Below are 17,441 nucleotides of genomic sequence, written 5' to 3'. Positions count from 1 at the left end.
ACGGGTTCAGGTAGGAACATGCCTACTCTGTCTAGAGTTTGTCCCTGTGATTTATTAATAGTCATTACAAATGCTGGCATCACGGGAAACCATCGTTGAATCAATTGAAATGGGAGGCCAGTGTCAGATGGGGACAAATTAATTCTTGGAATCAGAACAGCCTCTAACTCTGCAGATCCTGTTAATACTTCAGCTTTGATAATGTTAGGTCATAATCTTTTGATAATAAATCTGGTACCATTACAAAGACCCCATTTACTATTGAGATTTCTCAATAGCATGATGATTGCACCCACTTTCAATTTTAATTTATGACACGGCATTCCCGAAGGAGTAATACTACTCAGAAATTCGATGGGGAAATTTTTCTTTGTTATGGGGTGGGGCCACAACATTAGTAACAAAGAAACAGAATTAAAAATTTATTGTGGGGAGCCACTACAGTGTTTTGGACAGGGTCAAGCCTTGGACTGATGAGAGGGCACAGTCCTCTCATTGCCACGTGCAAGTCCCAGCTTGGAGGGCAGAGCCCTCCCAGCACAATTATAGCCAACAGCTGTAGTTGTAAGCTTGAACCTATGGTCCGAACACGTGGCCCCACATGCCTGAGTGATATAGGCTTGATCGAGTTCAGGTGCATGTAGTTGAGTAGGATTGAAACCCAGGAGAATGTTGTAAACATTTTGGTCACGCCCTTACTTTGCCTCATAGTGTTATGGGTTGGCTCAACGAGATAGACCACTGACTCAGAATTTAAATTTGAAAGCCGTTTATTAAGCTGGCCAGCTGACCACAGCCTGTACCTTCCCCCTCTGGGAAGCCTCGCGGCATGTGGCAAAGAGCAAGTGTGCATTATGATTTTTATAACAAAACAGTGTTACCTTAGAAGCTCACAGAAAGTTCATAAGCACAAAGGGGGGGTAAACAGAGTCACACCTGGCTGGCCTAAGACAATCTAGCAATTTTTCTTCCATGGTTCCTAACTCTGCAACTCCCCTCCATTCATCAGTCCCTCCTCCCAGCACATACACAATCCTCATATCCTGGTAACACAATCCTTCTCCATACGTCAGTCCCCCCTCCCAGAACATTCTGTAACCCTTCCATGGCGCAGTCCCTCACCCTAGCACATTCCCTACTGGTCTTATGCCCGAATCAAATCTTTGATTCAGCGCCCTCCTCTACGATATGAAATTGAGGAGGCATTTGGCAATGTAGGGGTCAAGCTGCTGGGGAAGAGTCTGGCATTTGATGGTGAAGAATTGGCCAGGGTCTCGGCCACTGACATAGAGTCTTAGTTCCCATGTCTTTCTCCTTCCCATTGGTCAGTTCACCAGGCGAGAGGCATGAGGAGGACGGGGTTACAATTTCTAGTGCCCCTTTCCTGCGACTTTGATGGTGGTTGGAGTGCTCAGCACCACCTGGTAGGGTCCATCGCATCTAGGTTCCAGGCTGCCAGGGTCGTGACGTTTCACCTAGACGAGGTCACCCAGAGAGAAGGCAGGCTGTGTTGGACTGGATCTCAGCACGTCCTCCTCCCGAATGGCTCTCACCACCCGTCATGCTGACGTGGCGCTGCTCTGCAAAGCCTGTAAGGACTTAAGCAAACTTTGGGTAGACGGCTGGGCAATTTCTTCCTCCCTTAGGCGGGGAAGAAGAGGTGGCAGCCTACCAAACATAATTTCAAAAGGGGTGAGTCCTTTTATATACGGGGTGCACCTAGCTCTGAGGAGGGCAAAAGGAAGGAGACTTACCCAGTTTTCGCCAGTCTCTAATTTTAACTTAGTTAATGTTTCCTTTAAGATCCAATTTATCCTCTCTACCTGTCCAGAACTCTGTGGTCTATAAACACAATGCAATTTTCAAGTAACTCTTAGGGCCTTAACTATGGATTGTAACTTTGGCGATAAACGCCAGGCCATCGTCGGACCCCATGTATAGTGGCAGGCTAAACCGGGGGACAATTTCAGTGAGGAGTTTTCTAACTACTACCTGTGCTGTCTCTGCCTTGGTTGGGTATGCCTCAGGCCAGCCAGAGAAGGTATCAATGAAAACCAGCAGGTACTTATACCCTCCTTGTCCTCCTGGTATCTCGGTGAAGTCCACTTCCCAGTGTTCTCCGGGGTTCTGACCTTGGAATCGCTGTCCCGGTGCGGCCACAACAGGGGGCCCTTGATTCATTCGGGCACATACTTGGCACCTTCTAGCCAACTCTTGAGATATTTTCTGGAGCCCTGGGATGTAAAATTCTCTTCCCAGTAGTTCTGATAGCTTCATTCCCCCAGGTGGGTGCTCTGGTGGGTCTGGGAAGCGATGGTCCGCCCCAGGGCTTCTGGCATTATAGGTCTCCCATCTGGCAGAATTAGCCATTCAGCCTCTCCTTCCCGGGCCTTTAGTTTCTCAGCTAGCCTCTGCTCCTCTGGCAGATGAGTAGGCTTCTCTGGGAGCCTTTGTGCTGGCAGGGCTACGAGAACTTCTAGGGGCCCTACTGGTCTTTTAGTCAATTCCTTGGCCCCTATATGGCTGCCAGGTGGTTAAGTATCTCAGGAGCTTTTTCCTTTCCTCCTGAGGTCAGGAGACTTTTTTAAGGTAGCTCCCGTGTCCTCCTGTAAAGGCAGTGTGAGGAGATATATCCCTGTAGTCCCTGGGTAGGTCTGGCAGGGCCAGTGCCGGGGCGATTACCAGGGCTTCTTAGATCTCCCCTGGCTCCTCCTCATGTGCCCCCCGCTACCGGGTACCTTCCTCTATGAAGCTGCTCCCATCGTCCGTGTAGAGAGTCTCATCCGGATCCTGCAGGGCTGGTCCACGAGGTCCTCACGGAGGGAAGTGAGGGTAGTCAGTGTCTCCTCGCAGTCAGGCAAAGGGGCCTCTGCCTTCTCGTCAGGGAGGAGTGTGGCAGGATTCAAGGCAGCTGTTTTCAGGAAGCTGAAATGTTTACTCTTTTTCCCTTTCCCTACCAGAGGGCCTGAGTGAGTGCTATGAGTTCCACAAGGAAGTCCACCTTTTGGCCCCCCACTGTCAGGGTCATTCTGGGCTCCTGGGGGCCAGCTGAGCCCCAACAACCCCAATCCACCTCCTCCACCAGCATGGGAGTGAGTCGGTTCCCCCACACGTTCAGGGCACTCCCTTTTCCAATGTCCTTCCTTTCTGCAAAATGCACATTGATTTTTCCCAAGCCTAGGTTGGACTCCTTTTCTTCCGCGAGGCTTTTCTTTGCCCTTGTTGTCTCTCCGGCCCCTTGGGCCTTCCTCCTCGCTCAGGGACAGGAGGACCTTGGCCATCCGGGTGTTTAAACCTGCTGTCGGGTCCTCCTGATTGTCAAAAACCTTCTGGGCCACCTCAACCAACTCAGAGATTGATTTCCCCTCAAAGCCTTCTAACTTTTGTCATTTTTTCCTAATATTTGGGGCCGACTGGGAAACAAATGCAACATTGACAGCCCTCCGACTTTCCAGGGCATCAGGGTTAGGCCCTTGGACTGTCTCTGTCACCTTAGAAAGGTTTGTGGGTCTCCAAGCAGCAGCTCGGAGCCCCCTAATAGAGTCTGGCGATACCGATTGAGAGCCTCCTTTCCCCTGTCACTATAGGGGTTCCAGTTTGGTTGCCTGGAGGGAAACACAGCCTTCAATCTGTCTTTTATTTGTTCTTTCAGAATGGACTAAAGGAGCTTTATTTCCCTACAGGGTCTTATATGTCACAGGACCTCACAGGGTCTGTAATTCCTGTAACAGAGGGCTAGTATTCACCACTTTATTAACCCCTCTGTTCTAGACAGGCCTTCCCCAGTTTCCTACAGTTGAGGTTTTGTGCCACCCCTGACATGGGCATGGTCACACAGGCCTGTAAGACAGTATACAGGTTGCTAACTGTCAACTGTCTCTCAATAGAGACCAAAATTTAATGGGTATTCTTCTTTGCCCACCTGGGCAACTGCCCTCTCGGCAGCTAGACACCCTTTACTTTTTGGGTTCATTCCACATAGCCTTTTTCCAGGACAGTTTACACATAGGCCAGTTCTTTCTAGCCACAAATACAGCTTGTCCAATTTCCTTAAAATGTATTCTGGCACAGGAGAAAGTTGTTTTGCTCTACATAGGTAGCTTAATCCCTATACAACTGGGCTTGGACCTCTGCCTAGCAAATTGCAGTCTATAAGTTCAATATGCAGCCTCCGGTCCTCCTAACCCAACGATTTTTCGGCCAGTCTCTGAGTCAGACTTCTCCTCTCTTGGAGAATTTCAAAGTCCTGATGGCTCCCAGGTCTAGGGAGAGTGCCCTTCTCTGTTTATTAGTTACAGGGCCCTGCTTTCCTTGTCTTCCCACCAGTCCCCTTTATGGCAGAACAGCGACCAGGCCTCTTTGAAGGGAGTGTACTGGAAGGGGATCTCAGCCCCTCCTCTTCCAGCAGCAACAGGTACTAAACCCTTTCAGTACATTTGCAAGCAGGGAGCTTTTACTAACTCTATCTGCAGGGTCATAGATCTCAGGCTTGCTGCTCTATTCCTGGGGCTGTAGGAAGGCTAGTACCAGTCACTGGCTTACGGCTTAACTGCTGTAGCCTGCAAGCCAAAAGCCCAAGTACTTTCTCGCTGCTGCTGCTGCTGCTTCTTCTTTTTTTTCTTTTTTGTAGGGCCGCTGCAGGCAGCTCAGGCATCCAGCTTCCCTTCTTTGTTCATTCACTCCCCAATCTGGTCTGGAGCTGGGAATAGCGCCTCGGTCTGCCTTGCTTCCCCAGAGGGCTGCTTGTCTAGCCCCAGACCTAGAGGGCCGGCCTGCCGTAGTGGCAACATAGGAACTGCAGGACTGGCAGATGTTGCAGGGTCCTGCAGTTTCCCCCGCCTCTCTCTCTCCCTCCATACGCTGTCCCTGTCTAGTATGGGACGGACTGAAGGGGTTGAAGGATGACAAAGCCCCTCCCGTCGGTGGGTGTGGAGGGAAGACAATTGGCATCAGGGGAGGCAGGGGCTCCCGGTCAAGAGCTGGTGGCGTGGCCTGGGCTTGAGGCCAGGGCTCACCCAGATCCGGCGCCTGGGAACCATAGGGGCGGCCGGCTAATGGCCTCTTCCTGCTCTCCCTGAAGGACCGGGGGAGCCTTTCCCTTCTTGGGGCCCGGCCAAAAGAATTGTCTGTCTGTCCCAATTTTTCCCTTGGGAGGCAAGCCCTCATTTACCGGGGTTTCTTGGACAATATGTCAACCCAAACCTGAATATAAGGAATTTGATTAGGATGCCCTGGGCGGCCGTGTATGACGTAATGGACCCGGTAGGCAGTGGTCAGATCAAAAGACCCTGCATCCGGCCACCCCTCCTGGAAAGTGGGCCACTCCCATTCACAGAATCGCTGTAAATCAAAAGCATTAACATTATAACCTTTAAATCTACCCTAGAACTTCAGTTTAATACAGTAAATTACAACCTAGGTAAGAGCAGCTGATAGACAGAAATCTTTATTAACTAAGTGGGCTAATTCTCCTTAACAGTGAGCAAAAGACTCTGAGAAAAATAATTCTCGCAGCTGCCGAGAGACTTTGCAGACTGCCAAGGGGCCAGCCCAAACGTTCAGCCAAGCGTATCAACAGAAAGCAGAATAAATCAAAGTAGCTCTTACTTCACACAGACCAGTAATGATTTACACTTTCTTAATAGACCAGCCCAGGCTGGAGCTGTATCCAGTCTCCCTTCTCTGTAGTAATTTGGCCAGTCCCACACAAACAAACTTTGTCCCGACCCCATGATGATCGGTGGCGAGAGACAGACAAGGGAAGGGGTGACCTGTTTTCACAGATCCTCACGCAGGTGCCCGCCTGGCTGCGTCCCTTGGGAGCTTAGATTCGTCGTAGCTAAGGTGCACCCGTATAAACCCCGGGCCTGGTCACCTCCACATGGGGGTGAGTCACCGTTATGCCATATGACGAATCGCGGAACCGCAGGTTGGGGCCCACTCGGACTCCGTAACCGAAGTCGTGGAGCCACATAAAGGAGAGGAGAGGGCAGGCCCCCTCCCTCCACACTCACACACTTTCACCAGACATTCACTCAGAGTTTAAACAATTCTCCCAATTCCTAACAATTTCAGACAACTTCTTGACAACAAATACCAAGACAAACAAATACCAGACAGACAAACCCAGTGCAGCCTACAGCCGCACGAACCAGGGACCCCGGCCACCGTCGTGGCCGCGGGTCAGGACCAGGAGTACCGCTGCGTCCAGCCCTCCGTATAGGTCCTTCCGTGGGACGTCCCAATTCCTGTTTAACGACCGGTCCTTACCTCTCTCGAGAGTCCAGGTGGCTCGGTTTCCGAATTGAAAGTTTTGGGTGGACTGGAGGCCTCCTTGGTAGTCGTTCTCCACAGGTGTGGGGTATCTCGCTGAGTGCCCGGCGACCAGTGGGGGAGAGCCTCCTGCCTTGAATAGGGGGTCCCTCTCACCCCTGCTGGGGGAGAGCCTCCTGCCTTAAATAGGGGGTCCCTCTCACCCCTGCCGGGGGAGAGCCTCCAGCCCTAAGTAAGGGGTCCCTCTCCTCTCTGCCGGGTATCTCGCTGCGGGCCTCCAAATGTTATGGGTTGGCTCAACGAGATAGACCACCGACTCAGAATTTAAATTTGAAAGCCGTTTATTAAGCTGGCCAGCTGACCACAGCCCGTACCTTCCCCCTCTGGGAAGCCTCGCGGCATGTGGCAAAGAGCAAGTGTGCATTATGATTTTTATAACAAAACAGTGTTACCTTAGAAGCTCACAGAAAGTTCATAAGCACAAAGGGGGGGTAAACAGAGTCACACCTGGCTGGCCTAAGACAATCTAGCAATTTTTCTTCCATGGTTCCTAACTCTGCAACTCCCCTCCATTCATCAGTCCCTCCTCCCAGCACATACACAATCCTCATATCCTGGTAACACAATCCTTCTCCATACGTCAGTCCCCCCTCCCAGAACATTCTGTAACCCTTCCATGGCGCAGTCCCTCACCCTAGCACAATAGCATCTGCTATAAAATAAAGGCATGGCTGTGGGCATGGTTGCTGTCTCTCAGAGAAGCAGCGTCCCACAGAGACCCTACTTTCATTCCCTTTTCTGTCTTTTCTAAGCCTTTCAGCGCCCCCACTCAGGTTCACACTTTAGAAAGATCTGCCTCCATGCTCCCAGGGCGGGTTCCTAACTCAAACTCCGCCCTTACAGGAAACAGCTCCAGGAAACAGCTTGGGGGAGGGCGCAGCCATTGCCAAGACAACCCCCGTAGGACTGACTTCCTTCCACTGGTCACTGTTCATCCATATGTGACGAACACCACCCATCGTTTTTATATAAGTAAGTGTATTTTATATAAGTAAGTGTATTTTATATCTTAGAATGTGGTCAATCTTTTTTTTTTTTAAAATCCTTACCTAATGTTTTTTCATTAATTTGAGAGAGATACATCATTTCTTTACATTGTATCATAGTTTTTGGATATTCTGGGTTTTTTGCTTTTTTAAAAAATTCAAATTTATATGGAAAGTTTCTAGCAATCTGTCTTCAAGCTCACTGGTTCTTTCCTCAGGTTTGTTTACTCTATTGATGAGCTTATTGAAAGGGCATCGACTTGCGCCTGGCCAATCAGCAGAGTACAGTCCTTTCTCCTCCCCTTACTCCAACCCCCCCTTTAAAACCCGTCTCTAGGCGGGATTCTATCTCTCGGCCACTTGGTTTGCCGTTGTGTCGGTGAGTCTGGTGGAGGGGAGCTCAAGCTAGCTTGAAATACAGATTCTTATGCTTTTGCATTGGATTGGCTGGCTCCCTGATGTGGTTTCTTGGGAATCTTGAAATCTGGGCATAACATTTGGGGGCTCGTCCGGGATTCCCAAGACCATGTAGGGATCCTCAATCCGTAGAATCTGCGTGGCCGCGGTAAGAGTCTGTGTGTTGTGTATTCTGTCCTGTATGAGCTCACTTCTGGAATCTTTGCCTGAGGGGTCTAGGGCAGACGCGCTGTGAAAGCCCACAGGCAGGGGAGAGTTAGAAGACGTTCTGCTCCCCACGAGGAAGGTGTATTCTCCTCACGAGGGATGTGTATTCCCCTGAGGAATCTGAGACGAGGCGGGTCGCTCCCGCCGGTTTGGCGTAAGGCCATCGTCTAGTTGCTTCCATGGAGTTGGAAGGCTGTTCTTTGGGCCCTGTTTGTCTGTCTGTGTTTTTGTTTTCTGTGGACTTAATGGACGGATGTTATGGAATGGACTCAGACTGCTCCTTCGGGTATTGTGATTGATCATTTCAAGGAGATTGGGGGAGGCTGTAGAGCTCCCTCAGGAGTTGGGAAGTTGTTATTATTTAAACTCTGAGTGAATGTCTGGTGATAGTGTGTGAGTGTGGAGGGAGGGGGCCTGCCTTCTCCCCTCCTTTGTGTGGCTCCACGACTTAGGTCAGGTGGGCATCTGAGTAATGATCTGTGAAAACAGGTCACCCACTTCCCAAGAAAATGCATCCGGGATTTCTGTGCACGTGTAAAGGGAAAAGGCCAGTTTAAAAACGAGTGCGCATAGTTTTGAGCTGAACTTGACCTTTTGCTGTGTACAGAATAAAAACCCGAGACTGTTTTGGCCTTAAAAATGGTGGAGATGAACCTGAAAAAGAAATGTTCGGATTGAATTGGGGAAAATTGTGTTATTGTGGTAACTAAATGCCTTTGCTTATTGGTACAGCCACCATTTTGGGCTGTATGACTTGGCAGCCGCCATATTGGCCGCATGGTTTGCCGCTCCCCTGGGGGCCGCCATCTTGAAACAGCAAAGGCCCCTCCCTCTGATTTAGTCAGGGGTGGAGCTTTAAGGCGGAGTTTTATGGGGCAGAAGTATGCTTGCCTCGCGGATTTATTTTTAAGCTAATCTCTTAAATCTAGAAAACCCTGCTTTCCTTAAACTAAGGACAATCAAAGGTTATGTCAAAGTCTTTAAAAGGGACTGATAGCAGTAATCCAATTTCTAAAAGTCAGATAGAGACTGTGGTTTCATGCTGATATTCAAGGGCATATTTTTCCTTTGCCTGGGAGGGACAGTACAGCTGTCCCAGGGTCAGGAGGGCTCCAGCTAACTTGCAACTCAGTGTTCGGGAGACCCAGGATATGCCTAAGTTTAACCTAGGTTACCCAAGGACTCTAGATAATGTGTTTACCCACAGTTGTGGTTTGGATTGCATGCTGTCTCTGCTTCTGTAAATTGATCTGTCCTTATTGCTTAAATATGTATCCTTGTTGTTAAATTTGAATGTATTGTTAATCTGAGGAATGTTAATTATTTACATGTCACCTAAAAATTAAGGCTAAAAGTTTTTACTAACTGAAAAGCATGGCTTTGGTGTGATGGGAGGAAAGAAATTTTGAATGGATGGTAGGCCAGTAAGCTGGAACTGGTCACTGGTGGTGGATTGTGAGAAGGGCTGGACACTGCCTAACTTCTCCTTCCTTGGTACCCCTGAAACATCAGAGGGTACTTCTGGCCTTGGTTCTTGGTTTCTGGTTTTGGATTTGTTTGTTTGTTTGTGATGAAAACCGTTTCTATCTGAATGAGACATAGGTCAAGAATCCTGTCCTGGGATGTGGGAAAGGCCCCCACATCTGTTCCTGTCAGGCCCCCATCAGGGGACTTGGGTGATGTTCCTGTTATCAGCTCAAGAGCCCAAGACTGTAAAGATACTTGTTCCCTGAAAAGGTGTAAGTATAAATGTGTATTTGATGTTTGTAAGCATCTCTGTTTGTTTGCTGGGAACTTTGATTTGCTATGTGATATTCTGTGCTGGGTTGGGATTTTGGAATTCTGGGGTAAATTTAAAAGGTATTTGTGGCTTTTCTAGTCTGATTGGGACATTTAAGGATGGGGCTCACAGTTCCTCAAGGCAAAGATTTAATGGGCCCTTCCCCCTGCCTGTGCTGAATTAGATAATACAGGCCAGTGTCATTTGGCTTGTTGATTAAAGGAAGACAATGGGCCTTGAAATCTATAAAGATAGGCGGGAATGAAGCTGGTCTAATGTACTGAAAGGGTTTGGTACCTGTTGCTGCTAGCAAAGGAGGGGCTGATACCCCCTCCTAGCACACTCCCTTGAAAGAGGCCTTGTTGCTGCTCTGCCACAAAGGGAACTGGTAGAAACAAACCATGGAAACTGGCAGGGACTGAGTGGCTCTCCTATCATGTTTAGCAGGCCACCCCCTATCATTCCTAACCTTAAAGCTGACTTTCTTGCTGCAAGAATTGTCTCTTTCCTTGAGAGGGCTCCAGAGGGTACACGAGGACATTTGGCTGTGCCTCGGCGCCACCCAGGAGACTGGCCCAACCCCAACTCCTCATCAGCACAGACCAGGAGATTGGGTCTACGTCAAAAGGCACCACCTGGAGACCCTGGAGCCACGTTGGAAGGATCCCTACACCCTACACCGTGGTGCTGAAACCCCCACTGCTCTCAAAATAGATAGACAGCGTCCCGACCTGGGTCCATCACACCCACGTCTGGTCAGCAGACCCATCCGCAATCCGGAAAGACTTCGTCACCAAATGGAGCTTCGATCAAGATCAACACAACCCGCTCAAGCTCAAGCTACGGCGTGCTCGACCTGCCCGATGCTGGTAACATTGAATAGACTTAGATAATGCCTGCATCTTCATGGACATGGCTCCAAAAAGACAAGGACAATTCATAGGAAGATCAGGAATAGACTTTAGTATCACATGTTTAGTATGTTTCATTGTATTGATATGTTATATTGACCTTTGATTCTTTTGCAGGTTTGAATGTATGTTGGCTGTCCTGGAAGGGAACTATGTGGGGTGACCCCCAAAAGTAAAGGGTGACTAGCTGCCAAGAGGGCAGGTGCCTAACTGGGCAGGGAACGGTGCCCATCAGGTTTTGGTCTCTGTTGAGAGACAGCTAACAGTTGGCAGCCTGCGTACTGCTTGCAGGCCTTTGTGACCATGCCCATGTCAGGGGTAGTCTGAAAAACGCCTGTTTAGAATAGAAGGTCTGAGGCATGGTTATGCATAGAAAGAAAGTTTAATGCCAACAATTAAAAGGAATTGACAAGGAAAGTCAGAAAATCTTAGAGTAGATCAGTATGTCTTTCTTCTTATGTAATTCCTCCGAAATTTGGCAATGCTAACATGGCAATACATTTCTTTGCATAGATTCAATAAGACCGGTTCCTAATAGTGGTTTTATTAATGGAAAACTTTGACTGGAGTATCATGTTTTAAAGAACCCTGTCTGAGCTCTAAAGACTTGAAGCCAATAAGAATGCCAGGAAGAAAGTCTGGTATCCTGCTTGGAAGCCCTGAAGATGGCTGGCGCTGGAGCGTCAGGCCGATGCCCTACCATCACTGGCGGTTGGTAAGAGTAGAAGGGGAGCAGTAAGGATGCTTCTGCGTCCCTCCGGAACCCCCACACACTCTGGGCCGCAACAAGTAGGAGGGCTACTGAGATGGGCCTTAAAGCCTGGAGCGTGGGCTCAGGTGGAGTTGCTACAGGTGAGGGATTCACCTAACTCAGCAGATACTGCAGGTGGGCCTGATGACAGCTGGGTGGTGTGGCTTCCTGGCCCTACAGGGCATATTAAGATTCAACCATGAGATTCCAGCAAAGGTAGTCAGTTACCATTCTTGTGTGTTTATGCAAACATCAGGACAGTAGATAAATTAATCTTGATTTGGCTTTTTGATAGCCATGGAGGAATTCTAAGAAGAAAAATCCTATTTCAATAGAAGTTGTTAAAGCTAAAATGGTTTCTTCCCCTTCCACCAGACCATTTGTTAAGATATGCCCAGTACGGGCCTCTAGCAACGGTGGAATAGAAATGCAGTCCATCTCATGATTGAGCCGGAAGTTCCAAGACAAAGGGGGGAATGAAAGGGCGAGGGCTAGGCCCTCCACCTTGCCCCAGGGTAAAGGCTAGGCCCTCCATCTTGCCCCAGGGTAAGGGCTACGTCCTCCATCTTACCTTGGCCACGTGCTTGGCAAGAAGGTTCTTCCCGGAGGTCTAAGACTCTGCTAGCCACACCCAGGAACAAGACATCGACTTGCGCCTGGCCAATCGGCAGAGCACAGTCCTTTCTCCTCCCCTTACTCCAATCCCCCCTTTAAAACCCGTCTCTAGGTGGGGTTCTGTCTCTTGGCCACTTGGTTTGCCGTTGTGTCGGTGAGTCTGGTGGAGGGGAGCTCAAGCTAGCTTGAAATACAGATTCTTATGCTTTTGCATTGGATTGGCTGGCTCCCTGATGTGGTTTCTTGGGAATCTTGAAATCTGGGCATAACACTTATCACAAATAATTTTAGGGTTTGGGATTTCTAGCATTTCTTTAGGATTCATCTTCAGGGTTTCTATCTCTCTGCTTGTGTTACCCAACTGTTCTTTCATCTTGTTTACTTTTCCCATTAGAGCTTGTAATGTATTCCCAAACATTAACAAAAATCCCCTGTGATAATCCAACATCTGTGTTACATTTGAGTCCAGTTCTCAGGGTTACTTTGTCTTTTTCTGCCCTTGGCATGCCTTTTATTTATTTATTTATTTTTATTGAAAGCCAGCATCTTGTAGCAGGTGATGGGAACTGAGATAAATGGGCCTTTTGTGTGACGATTTATATTAATTTGCTGAGGAATTGGACTGTATTTATATTTGCTATGACTTTAAGTGCCAAGAGTTTCAAATTTCTCTGCTGTCCCATTTTGTCCCCCCACAAGCTTTGGGCTTTCCTAAGTACTCAGAGAGAGTTTGTGCCTTGCAGCTCTTCAGATGTAACTCACTGTTACTATACTGGAGCCTTATTGAGTGGTGATAGAGAATGGAGGAAGGCAAACATTCTATAATCTTATGATTAAACTAGAGGCCTGGTGCACGAAATTTGTGCAGTGCTGGGCGGGGGGGGGTGTTGTCCCTCAGCCCAGCCTGCACCCTCTTCAATTTGGGACCCCTCGGGGGTTGTCTGACTGCGGTTTAGGCCCTGTGGGATCGGGCCTAAATCGGCAGTTGGAAATCCCTCTCACAATCCAGGACTGCTGGCTCCTAAACTGCTCACCTGTCTGCCTGCCTGATTGCCCCTAACCACTTCTGCCTGCCAGCCTGATCACTCCCTAACCACTCCTCTGCCGGCCTGATTAACACCTAACTGCTCCCCTGCCAGCCTGATCTCACTCCAATTGCCCTCCCCTGCCTGCCTAATCCCCCCCAACTGCCCTCCCCTGCTGGTCTGATGGCCCCCAACTGCCCTGCCCTGCAGGCTTGGTCCCCCCAACTGCCCTTCCCTGCCAGCCTGATCGCCCCTAACTGCCTCTGCCTGCCTGACATCCCTAACTGCCCTCCTCTGCAGGCCAATTTGGTTCTGATAGGTCAGTTTCTATGCCAGTCAGTGTCAAAAGCTCCACCTCCTAGGCAGCCATTGGCTCCTCACAGTTGACCCAGATTTTGTTCTGATTGTTCGGTTTCTATGCCAGTCAGTGTCTCTGGTTCTATCAACGGGGCCTGGTTAGAAAGTAGGAGCTGATTAGCAGCCCCGGTGGAGGCCTGGAGAGAAATGGAGGCACAGCTACTGACCATGCCTGGAGCTAAAGAGAGAGGCAAGTGCTGATCAACAGCTGCCACAGTGGCTGCTTCTCTCTTCAGGCCTTGCTCTGGGCCTGATTCGCAGCCCCCTCAGCAGTCAGTGCTGGGTCACTGTGCCTGCAGTGCTGACTGCAGGACTGACTTCTGGTTGGTCGAGCCTCCCAGTGGTTGGGATGTGATGGACCCCGGGTTTTTATATATTAGGATTTTAGTATTTTGGTGTGACTATATCTCTGGGCTGTGACCTTCACAACTATCTTTTTTCTGACAGAGCTTCCCCCTAACCTTTCCTTTGGTAAAACAGGAAGGTTAGAGAAGCTGGCATGGCAGGAAACCCTCCCAGCAGGGTTCAGTCTCTTCCCCTGGAGATAGACTTTTGTTGCAGAGAACACTATTACACAATGATTCATCTTCTCCTCATTCCAGAGCTGTGAGAGGATCTTTCTCAAATCTTTAGCTGAAGAACATGGTGGAGAATCTAGAGGTTAAAAACCATAAAATTTGGGGTCCCCCTAAGACTGCACATCTCAGAAATTTCTCATTTTCATGCGAGTCCACATTCAGCCTTCAGCAATTGATCAAAATTGCCATTTAAGTGTTTCTGCCAGTCCATGATTCTGAATTCACTGCTCTAGCCAGATTTCAGTATAGCACTTTGGCCTCAAATCTCAGTTTCTGATAGTCCCAACCACACCTTTGATAGTTTATTTGTCTTTATCTTATTGTAATGGGAGTTACTTCCATGCTCTTGTTGCTGAAACTAAATGTCTCAGTTCTTTTTAAGTCAATGACTTTCATTCTTCTTTCTAGCTTCCAGAATTCTATTGCCATAGTCTTATTCTCTCTCTTTCACTGTTCTTTTTGACATATTTTTAAGACTTTTTAAAACATCTTTATTGGATTTGATAAAGAAGTAAGGTTAATGAATTTGTTCAAATTGCCATCCAAACTTTACAATTTTATTCCCTTAGTACTCCATGAGACATAATTTCTCCAAATATAGCAATAGCTATATTGGTTCTGAGAATGATCTTGCATACTTTTATATCTTGAAGCCAAAACAGTATTTGGTAGATAATAGGTACTACAAAAATATTTGCTAAATAAATTGATAGGTGAATGAATGAATAAATGCGTAAGTGGTCACCTATTCTATTGACATTGTAGCTATGCTAAGAAGAGTCTTCTCTTCAAACCACCTCATCAACAGTTTGTTTATGCTGGAAGTCCTTTTGGAGTTTCATAGATTTCAGTCTGGAAGTCTTTTCACATTTTTTGAGTTATGTATTAATGTTAAATTTCTATGGGAGAAATGACAGAGAAGTTAATATCACCTACTATTTCAGTAGAAAATTTGCATGAACCTAAACAAAATTATTTGAAAACTGTCAAAAGTGGCAGAACTCACATATTTACCTTGGTAAGATTTTCTTCCTTGTGATACCTTGAGAAGAAAAAAAAAATATGCTTTAATAATAAGTTCTTTCCCTTATCACAATTATATTTGCATATTAAAAATGACTATGTTGAATTATATTTACTGAAGAATTTTTATATATCATCTGTTAGCCTAGTGCCTAGCACATACATAGTTCTTAATAAATAATATTTTCTAATTGATTCAACAAATGACTGACTGGGCTGAACTCACACATTTGGTTGAGGGATGTGGGTTTGCAACAGAGCACACTAATCTCTGGTGCTAGAGCAGAGGTCAACAAACTTTTTCTGTCAAGGGCCAGATATTAAATATTTTTGGTTTGTTTGGTCAGACATTTCTATTGTATGTACCTAGCTCTGACATTGTAGAGCAAAAGCAGACAGACATTGTGCAAATAAATGGTCATGACTGTATGCCAGCAAAACTTTATTTTTAAAATAAGAAGTGGCCTGGATTTGGGCCATGCACCATAGAGTCTTGACATTTTGCCTCTGCTCTATAATTTTCTATTTCCCCTGAACATTCCCACTAGGACATGTCACAGGCACTCAATTTCAGCATGCTGAAAAAAAATTTTATTACTGTTCAACAACATAAATGTTCTCTGTATATTTTCCCTCTTAGGAATTGAAAAAAAACATTTATCCAAATAATCAACAGTCTAAGGATTCTTCATGTAGTATTTATCTACCATTTATTCTTTAGTTCCACTGGTGCTCCCTTGATTGAGCTTTACTATCACTATGCTGCAAATAAATTATTTTATAATTTGCCTCCAATATTGCCTTCCTCTAATCCATGATCCAATAAGCAACCAGAGTGATATATGCAACTTAAGAATCTTATTATGATATTTGTTGTTTAAAATTCTTCAAAATCTACCTAAAGATCATAAATAATAGGCTATACTTTAGATATGACCTTCAAATAAATATTTTAAATCATAGACTTTCTTGAATAATCAGAACATCTAGCTATAACAGATCACATATTGAAAACTGTTTTTAGTTATTTATGTGTATACTAGAGGCCCAGTGCATGAAATTCGTGCACTGGGATGGGGGGTGTCCCTCAGCCCTGCCTGCACCCTCTCCAACCTGGGATCCCTCTCACAATCTAGGACTGCTGGCTCCCAACCACTCGCCTGCCTGCCTGCCTGATTGCCCCTAACCGCTTCTGCCTGCCAGCTTGATCACACCCTAACCATTCCCCTGCCAGCCTGATCAATGCCTAACTGCTCCCCTGCAAGCCTGGTCCCCTCCAACTGCCCTCCCCTTCCAGGCTGGTCACCCCTAACTACCCTCCCCTGCTTTCCTAGTCACCCCTAACTGCCCTCCTCTGCTTGCCTGATCACCCAAAACTGCCCTCCCCTACCAATCATCTTGTGGCTGTGGGTGCCACCATCTTTGAGGGCATGGCAGTGAATTATCATATTCTCTCCTTATTGGCTGTGGGCGCTCTCATCTTTGATGGAGGGGCATTCAATTAGCACATCCCCTTCTTATTGGCTCTGGGCACCGCCATCTTTGAGGGCTGGGTAGTCAATTAGCATATTCCTTCCTTATTGGCTGTGGGCGCCACCATCTTTGCAATGGCATGAAGATCAATTAGCATATCCCCTCTTTATTAGATAGTACATTAAGCCAGATTCATTCATTATTATTACCTGTCTGATCTCTGAAAGCATTAAAAATTTGGATTCTTATTCTAAGTGATTCAATGCTGTCCAATAGAATTTTATGTAATGATAGAAATTATTAATATCTGCAATGTCCCAAAATGTAGCCACTAGATACAGTGGCTATTGAGCAATTGAAATGTGGCTAAAGTGATTATGAAATTGAAATTTTAATTATATTTATTTTTAATTAAAATTAAATTTAAATGGCCACATGTGACTTATCTTAATAGATGATACAGAAACAAACCACACTATCTGGAATATGAGATTAATGTCAGGTTCTTGCTAAGGTCTTCAGACTCATCTCTAAGTGTTTCCTTCCATGGCCTATGTAAACACCAACCACAGCAAACAACTTGGAGGGCCCAAGGAATCACTTTGTGTCATACCTCCTGGCTCATGCTTATGCTTCATTTTCTCTTCCATTAACTAGTGAAATTTACTTATGCTTCAATATTTATTTAAAATGCAATTCTCTATAAAGTATAACTTAATGTTTGCCATTGTCTTGATCCTTGGAAGTAGTTATTAACTGCTTTTTGTCATTCACATCATCATGTACTTGGGACAGACTTTTCTCAAACCACCTATAACATTCAATTGTATTTGTTTGTTTATATGTCTTCCTTCCCTTACTAGAAAGTGCATTGAATATATATACATTTTTAGTATTTAGACAGTGAGTATTCTATAAATACTGAATAAATATTTATTGAATTAATAAATAAGTGAATAGAAATTTAGGACTATAATACTAACCA

This window comes from Myotis yumanensis, unplaced genomic scaffold, assembly GCF_028538775.1.
Source record: "Myotis yumanensis isolate MYYU_CA2020_CCGP unplaced genomic scaffold, mMyoYum1.0.hap1 SCAF_3, whole genome shotgun sequence".
Taxonomy (NCBI): Eukaryota; Metazoa; Chordata; class Mammalia; order Chiroptera; family Vespertilionidae; genus Myotis; species Myotis yumanensis.
This window is presented reverse-complemented; position numbering follows the sequence as displayed.